We start from the raw sequence: 8,836 nt of genomic DNA, 5'->3' as shown, positions 1-8,836 counted from the left end.
CATTTGTGGAAAAAGTAATTATGAGAGACTAATGAATGCCAAAAACGGAATGGAAATTTTCTTGTTTAGGCCTGGAACGCTATGGCCTGGAGCCCTGTGGTTCTAACTGGATGAGCAAAGTGTGAGCAGAGATCAAAATAAAACACACATCATTTAGGGAACTCGATACTTAACCAGGTGTGCAGAGTAGTGGCAAACTGTACTTGTGTCAATTTGCTCAAATCCTGTCTTCACAAGAAAGTAAATTCCAACACGACCAGTGACTAGAGGAGGACTCATATCAAAGGACTTGAAAAAAGTCCAACACTGAATTTAGCCCAACACTGAATTTAGTTGAAAAGTGGCAGAGTCTGTTTGTCTTTCATGTTTTAATAGAAGAAACTTACAACACGTAATAGCTGTTACATGAATACCTTCAGAGCTTTTGGAGAGGTCTGAATCACTATGAGTGAGGGCTTCCCTGACTCACAAAGTTAAAAATAGTAAAACAAACAATTTGAAAAATAAATCAACCAATAAAATACAAACACTAAGTCCAAAGGGTTTCACTGGTTTTAAAACCACTTATGGAATGCACATCTATTGAACAGGCTTACTCTGCATTCTGCTTTACTCAGGCCCGGTACATGAGCAAGTGTGAAAGCAAAATTCAAAATGTTATGTGAAGTGACCATTTCATTGGTGAAACCATGACCCAATAGACATTTTCTCTTTTGAAACTTCGTACATTATCCATATATGTTCTCAAAGGGAAGGAATACACAGGATTTAGGCTGAATTTTTTTCAGTATTTTGTGTTCCACCAGATTTATTTGAAGATCTCCTGTCCTCCATCCACTGCCCAATGCAGAAGGCCACACATAGGACAACCAACATGAGATCTTCACTTCTACAGCCTGATTAAATCATCATGAGAATATACTTTTCCTTTCATCATCAAAGATTTTTACATCAGATTAACCAGCTCTCTTGCTTTCCCATGTTTTTCCCTGGTTTTTGTACCTTGAAATGTGTGTGCACACTTCTCAGTCTTGATCTCCATCTTCCCCAATAGTTCCAAACATATTCATCTGGGAAACATGTAAAGATCTTATTCGGGGCTTGTTTCATTGTTTTCAAATATCTGCCCTTGATATTCAACTTCCACCACTGTCTCTCATATCCAAAGCTATGTGCTTGCAGAGAATTTCTGCTGAGAACTTTCACAGAAAGCTCTTATACTGCAGGTGAATGATGCCAGCAAGTCTTGACTGAATAGCTTAGGGAACAGCACTCAGCCAAATGACAGATGTGACAAGGGAAAAGGGTATGCTCAAGGAAAGCACATGGCAGAGTTCATCTGCCAGGCCCTGGCCTATTTCATATCCCATTGAAAGTACATCCATGTGTAGATTGGCAAGCATTTCCATCCACAAATTCTGAGCAGTGAAGCCTTCAGAGAGAATATTGTGGCATACCAGGCCAAGAATATTCATCCTACTTAAATCTTGCCCTATAAGGTCCTCTGTGCCACTGAGGTCTCCATGGCAACGCCCAGCATTGTGACTCAGGTCTCCTACTGCACACTTGTATCTAGAGCCTAAACTCCAGCTCACAATGGTGCTCTGCTAATCACAGCCCAGTGTGGTTTCCAGGCCACCACAAGCTTGTGGATTTCTGTGAACTGTTTCAGCCCAACTCTGCAGCTTTCCACCTCATACAACCAAAGCCATTCCAATCATGCAGTATTTGATTAACCTCTCTATGTTGCCTCAGAATGTTTTTTACAGTTGTAGTGATCAAGAAAATTTGACATATTTTGAGAAGTGGAGGGAAGTAATTGGAAAACCTTTCGGTATGTCTGAGGTCTATGGGGTCCAAACTTGACTACCCCAGTATTTTAAATTTTCACGCCTAGTGCCTAAAATCCACCTCACAGTGATGTTCAGCCAATCTCAGCCCGGTGTGGTTGCCTGGCAACCACAAGCCTGTGGATTTCTGTGAACAGTTTCAGCCCAACTCTGCAGCTCTCCACCTCATACAACCACAGCCATTCCAATCATGCAGTATTTGATTAACCTCTCTAAGTTGCCCCCAAAATTTCTTTGAAGTTGTGGTGATCAAGCAAATTTGACATATTTTGACAAGTGGAGGGAAGTAATAGGCTCTGTCTTTAGCTCTGTTTGTGGTACATGGGGTCCTAACTTGACTATCCCAGTCTATTCAATTTTCAAACTTAGAAAGCCAAAAGTTTCTGGGCAGGAAACAAAATGCCACAATGATTTCGGTTCTGCCGAGTTTCTGGTGGCTTGGGAAGCAAACCTGCAAACCATACATGCAATCTCTGCTGGATTACTGCCACCATGGTAGTATCAGTTAGCACTAAAAGCCAGCAACCAGAAGATGACTCCCAAAATGAAAGTGAATCCTTGCAGTGCATGAATATTTGGAGTGCCTGCTTCAACTATCCAGCTTCCTCGGGGTTCATATGTCTGCAATCGCTATTTCAAGGAGTTCTGCAGCCATTCCATCATAACCCTGAACGATAACCATGAGGTACTAGCTCAATACCTAAACCAACAGAATACTAGATAGCTTATCATCAGCAGGGCTTCCCAGAATTCAAATGTAACTTGGTGAAAGGGAAAGCCTTAGAAACGGGATGCAAATGCCCCTTTCCCTAAAAATCCCAGGTATTTTCTCATGGCATGGAATATTTAGACTCCACAACTCATGTAGTGAACCCAGGGACCTGGACCAAGTGTGTCTAGTTTTCTGTTGTCCTCTTTTTGGAAACAGCATCTTATGTAGTTGTTGAAAGAGGCCTTGAGATAAATTCGTAGCCCAAGATGGAGTGGAACTCCCAAGGATCCATCCACCTCAGCCCCCAGATGGCTGGGATTATAGACATGAGCCACCATGCCAAGCATGTGAACAGAGATTCTTACATAATTTGTGAAATCCCACTACTGGTCTATAGGTAGCTTCTGTGCTTCAGGCTTTAGGAATATGCCTCTCTTTATTTTGGCTCCCCTTGTTCAGGTGTCCATTTCTATTGTGATAAGCTCCAAGGCCCGAGGCAAGGGGGTGGCTGCCCTTCCTCTGGTGTGTCCTTGGATCATTACTGCCCAGGTGAACAGGGTTCAAATATATTGGACCCTGTGTATTTGAAAAGGAAATGAGTAAAGATTCATGAGTTAATGTGCACATGCCAGGGAACTGAGGGGCCATGATAGAGACAAAACTTCAGGCCATGGGCTGAAGGCTGAGGCTTCTGTACCTCTAGCTTCTTGAATAGTGTTTACATGGGCCTGCTGAGCAATTGTGGGCTCTCAAATGGTATTTCATGTGTTTTGTTTTAATTTATTTTGTTTTTTGCTTTGGTTTTTTACATGGAAGGAACAGTACCATGGTTTGAAGAAGCTGGAGTGTCTTGCCTAAGAGAAATTTGAAAAAAGGGACAATTAAGCAGCCAAGAATTTCTCAAATTCCCTTGCCATTTTAAAAAAAAGTGACATAAAGTTGAGCGTGTCATGTCCATGTCTCTTTACCAAAGATTTTACCTCCTATTTGATAGGAATTACTGTTTCTTTGAAAGGTCAAACTGCACTGAAATAATGATAATCCCTCCTTTCCTCATTCTGCTTGAAACCACATCCTTTGTTAGTTATATTTTCTTACGCAGCAACACTTGGAAATGACTACAGCAAGAGTTTCCCTTTGGTGGAATTTCCATGGAGACACATGAAGTAATACTGCACAACTTCAAGTGAAGTGCACTGTCCCTTGACAATGGCAAGTCTGGCCAAACCTCTAGTAACTGAAAATCTTAGAAAGTCTGAAAGTGAGTGAATGAAAATGAGCCTCTTCACATTTAGACAGGGCCTCTCCTGAAGCACACATTTGTGGAAAAATTAATTATGAAAGACGAATGAACTCCAAAAATGGAATGGAAATTTTCTTGTTTAGGCCTGGAACGCTATGGCCTGGAGCCCTGTGGTTCTTACTGGATGAGCAAAGTGTGAGCAGAGATCAAAATAAAACACACACCATTTAGGGAACTCGATACTAAAGCATGTGTGCAGAGTAGTGGCAAACTGTACTTGTGTCAATTTGCTCAAATCCTGTCTTCACAAGAAAGTAAATTCCAGCATGACCAGTGACTAGAGGAGGACACATTTCAAAGGACTTGTAAAAAGTCCAACACTGAATTTAGCCCAAGACTGAATTTAGATGAAAAGTGGCAGAGTCTGTTAGTCTTTCAAGTTTTAATAGGAGAAACTTACAACATGTAATAGCTGTTACATGAATACCTTCAGAGCATTTGGAGAGGTCTGAATCACTATGAGTGAGGGCTTCCCTGACTCACAAAGTTAAAAATAGTAAAACAAACAATTTTAAAAATAAATCAACCAATAAAATACAAACACTAAGTCCAAAGGGTTTCACTGGTTTTAAAACCACTTATGGAATGCACATCTATTGAACAGGCTTACTCTGCATTCTGCTTTACTCAGGCCCGGTACATGAGCAAGTGTGAAAGCAAAATTCAAAATGTTATGTAAAGTGACAATTTCATTGGTGAAACCATGACCCAATAGACATTTTCTCTTTTGAAACTTCGTACATTATCCATATATGTTCTCAAAGGGAAGGAATACACAGGATTTAGGCTGATATTTTTTTTCAGTATTTTGTGTTCGACCAGATTTATTTGAAGATCTCCTGTCCTGCATCCACTGCCCAATGCAGAAGGCCACACATAGGACAACCAATATGAGGACTTCACTTCTACAGCCTGATTAAATCATCATGAGAATATACTTTTCCTTTCATCATCAAAGATTTTTACATCAGATTAAGCAGCTCTCTTGCTTTCCCATGTTTTTCCCTGGTTTTTGTACCTTGAAATGTGTGTGCACTCTTCTCAGTCTTGATCTCCGTCTTCAACAATAGTTCCAATCATGTTCATCTGGGAAACATGTAAAGATCTTATTCGGGGCTTGTTTCATTGTTGTCAAATATCTGCCCTTGAAATTCAACTTCCACCACTGTCTCTCATATCCAAAGCTATGTGCTTGCAGAGGATTTCTGCTGAGAAATTTCACCGAAAGCTCTTATACTGCAGGTGAATGATGCCAGCAAGTCTTGACTGAATAGCTTAGGGAACAGCACTCAGCCAAATGACAGACATGACAAGGGAAAAGGGTATGCTCAAGGATAGGACATGGCAGAGATCATCTGCCAGGCCCTGGCATATTTCATATCCCATTGAAAGTACATCCATGTGTAGATTGGCAAGCATTTCCATCCACAAATTCTGAGCAGTGAAGCCTTCAGAGAGAATATTGTGGCATACCAGGCCAAGAATATTCATCCTACTTAAATCTTGCCCTACAAGGTCCTCTGTGCCACTGAGGTCTCCATGGCAACGCCCAGCATTGTGACTCAGGTCTCCTACTGCACACTTGTATCCTAGAGCCTAAACTCCAGCTCACAATGGTGCTCAGCTAATCACAGCCCAGTGTGGTTTCCAGGCCACCACAAGCTTGTGGATTTCTGTGAACTGTTTCAGCCCAACTCTGCAGCTTTCCACCTCATACAACCAAAGCCATTCCAATCATGCAGTATTTGATTAACCTCTCTATGTTGCCTCAGAATGTTTTTTACAGTTGTAGTGATCAAGAAAATTTGACATATTTTGAGAAGTGGAGGGAAGTAATTGGAAAACCTTTCGGTATGTCTGAGGTCTATGGGTTCCAAACTTGACTACCCCAGTATTTGAAATTTTCACGCCTAGTGCCTAAAATCCACCTCACAGTGATGTTCAGCCAATCTCAGCACGGTGTGGTTGCCTGGCAACCACAAGCCTGTGGATTTCTGTGAACAGTTTCAGCCCAACTCTGCAGCTCTCCACCTCATACAACCACAGCCATTCCAATCATGCAGTATTTGATTCACCTCTCTAAGTTGCCCCCAAAATTTCTTTGAAGTTGTGGTGATCAAGCAAATTTGACATATTTTGACAAGTGGAGGGAAGTAATTGGCTCTGTCTTTAGCTCTGTTTGTGGTACATGGGGTCCAAACTTGACTATCCCAGTCTATTCAAATTTCAAACTTAGAAAGCCAAAAGTTTCTGGGCAGGAAAGAAAATGCCACAATGATTTCGGTTCTGCCGAGTTTCTGGTGGCTTGGGAAGGAAACCTGCAAACCATACATGCAATCTCTGCTGGATTACTGCCACCATGGTAGTATCAGTTAGCACTAAAAGCCAGCAACCAGAAGATGACTCCCAGAATGAAAGTGAATCCTTGCAGTGCATGAATATTTGGAGTGCCTGCTTCAACTATCCAGCTTCCTCGGAGTTCACATGTCTGCAATCGCTATTTCAAGGAGTTCTGCAGCCATTCCAGCATAACCCTGAACACTAAACATGAGATACTAGCTCAATACCAAACCAACATAATATTAGATAGCTTATCATCAGCAGGTTTTCCCAGAATTCAAATGTAACATGGTGAAATGGAAACCCTTAGAAACGGGATGCAATTGCCCCTTTCCCTAAAAATCCCAGGTATTTTCTCATGGCATGGAATATTTAGACTCCACAACTCATGTAGTGAACCCAGGGACCTGGATCAAGTGTGTCTAGTTTTCTGTTGTCCTCTTTTTGGAAACAGCATCTTATGTAGTTGTTGAAAGAGGCCTTGAGATAAATTCGTAGCCCAAGATGGAGTGGAACTCCCAAGGATCCATCCACCTCAGCCCCCAGATGGCTGGGATTATAGGCATGAGCCACCATGCCAACCATGTGCACAGAGATTCTTACATAATTTGTGAAATCCCACTACTGGTCTATAGGTAGCTTCTGTGCTTCAGGCTTTAGGAATATGCATCTCTTTGTTTTGGCTCCCCTTGTTCAGGTGTCCATTTCTATTGTGATAAGCTCCAAGGCCCGAGGCAAGGGGGTGGCTGCCCTTCCTCTGGTGTGTCCTTGGATCATTACTGCCCAGGTGAACAGGGTTCAAATATATTGGACCCTGTGTATTTGAAAAGGAAATGAGTAAAGATTCATGAGTTAATGTGCACATGCCAGGGAACTGAGGGGCCATGATAGAGACAAAACTTCAGGCCATGGGCTGAAGGCTGAGTCTTCTGTACCTCTAGCTTCTTGAATAGTGTTTGCATGGGCCTGCTGAGCAATTGTGGGCTCTCAAATGGTATTTCATGTGTTTTGTTTTAATTTATTTTGTTTTTTGCTTTGGTTTTTTACATGGAAGGAACAGTACCATGGTTTGAAGAAGCTGGAGTGTCTTGCCTAAGAGAAATTTGAAAAAAGGGACAATTAAGCAGCCAAGAATTTCTCAAATTCCCTTGCCATTTTAAAAAAAGTGACATAAAGTTGAGCGTGTCATGTCCATGTCTCTTTACCAAAGATTTTACCTCCTATTTGATAGGAATTACTGTTTCTTTGAAAGGTCAACCTGCACTGAAATAGAGATAATCCCTCCTTTCCTCATTCTTCTTGAATTCACATCCTTTGTTAGTTATGTTTTGTTATTCAGCAACACTTGGACATGACTACAGCAAGAGTTTCCCTTTGGTGGAATTTCCATGGAGACACATGAAGTAATACTGCACAACTTCAAGTGAAGTGCACTGTCCCTTGACAATGGCAAGTCTGGGCAAACCTCTAGTAACTGAAAATCTTAGAAAGTCTGAAAGTGAATGAATGAAAATGGGCCTCTCCACATTTGGACAGGGCCTCTCCTGAAGCACACATTTGTGGAAAAAGTAATTATGAGAGACGAATGAACTCCCAAAACTGAATGGAAATTTTCTTGTTTAGGCCTGGAACGCTATGGCCTGGAGCCCTGTGGTTCTAACTGGATGAGCAAAGTGTGAGCAGAGATCAAAATAAAACACACACCATTTAGGGAACTCGATACTTAACCAGGTGTGCAGAGTAGTGGCAAACTGTACTTGTGTCAATTTGCTCAAATCCTGTCTTCACAAGAAAGTAAATTCCAGCACGACCAGTGACTAGAGGAGGACACATTGCAAAGGACTTGTAAAAAGTCCAACACTGAATTTAGCCCAACACTGAATTTAGATGAAAAGTGGCAGAGTCTGTTAGTCTTTCAAGTTTTAATAGGAGAAACTTACAACATGTAATAGCTGTTACATGAATACCTTCAGAGCTTTTGGAGAGGTCTGAATCACTATGAGTGAGGGCTTCCCTGACTCACAAAGTTAAAAATAGTAAAACAAACAATTTGAAAAATAAATCAACCAATAAAATACAAACACTAAGTCCAAAGGGTTTCACTGGTTTTAAAACCACTTATGGAATGCACAACTATTGACCAGGCTTACTCTGCATTCTGCTTTACTCAGGCCCGGTACATGAGCAAGTGTGAAAGCAAAATTCATAATGTTATGTGAAGTGACCATTTCATTGGTGAAACCATGACCCAATAGACATTTTCTCTTTTGAAACTTCCTACATTATCCATATATGTTCTCAAAGGGAAGGAACACACAGGATTTAGGCTGATTTTTTTTTCAGTATTTTGTGTTCCACCAGATTTATTTGAAGACCTCCTGTCCTGCATCCACTGCCCAATGCAGAAGGCCACACATAGGACAACCAATATGAGGACTTCACTTCTACAGCCTGATTAAATCATCATGAGAATATACTTTTCCTTTCATCATCAAAGATTTTTACAACAGATTAAGCAGCTCTCTTGCTTTCCCATGTTTTTCCCTGGTTTTTGTACCTTGAAATGGGTGTGCACTCTTCTCAGTCTTGATCTCCGTCTTCCCCAATAGTTCCAAACATATTCATCTGGGA

Source organism: Cavia porcellus, unplaced genomic scaffold, assembly GCF_034190915.1.
Source record: "Cavia porcellus strain 051 isolate PalLab524CR breed Dunkin Hartley unplaced genomic scaffold, mCavPor4.1 scaffold_82, whole genome shotgun sequence".
Classification (NCBI taxonomy): Eukaryota; Metazoa; Chordata; class Mammalia; order Rodentia; family Caviidae; genus Cavia; species Cavia porcellus.
Note: the sequence above shows the minus strand (reverse complement) of the source record.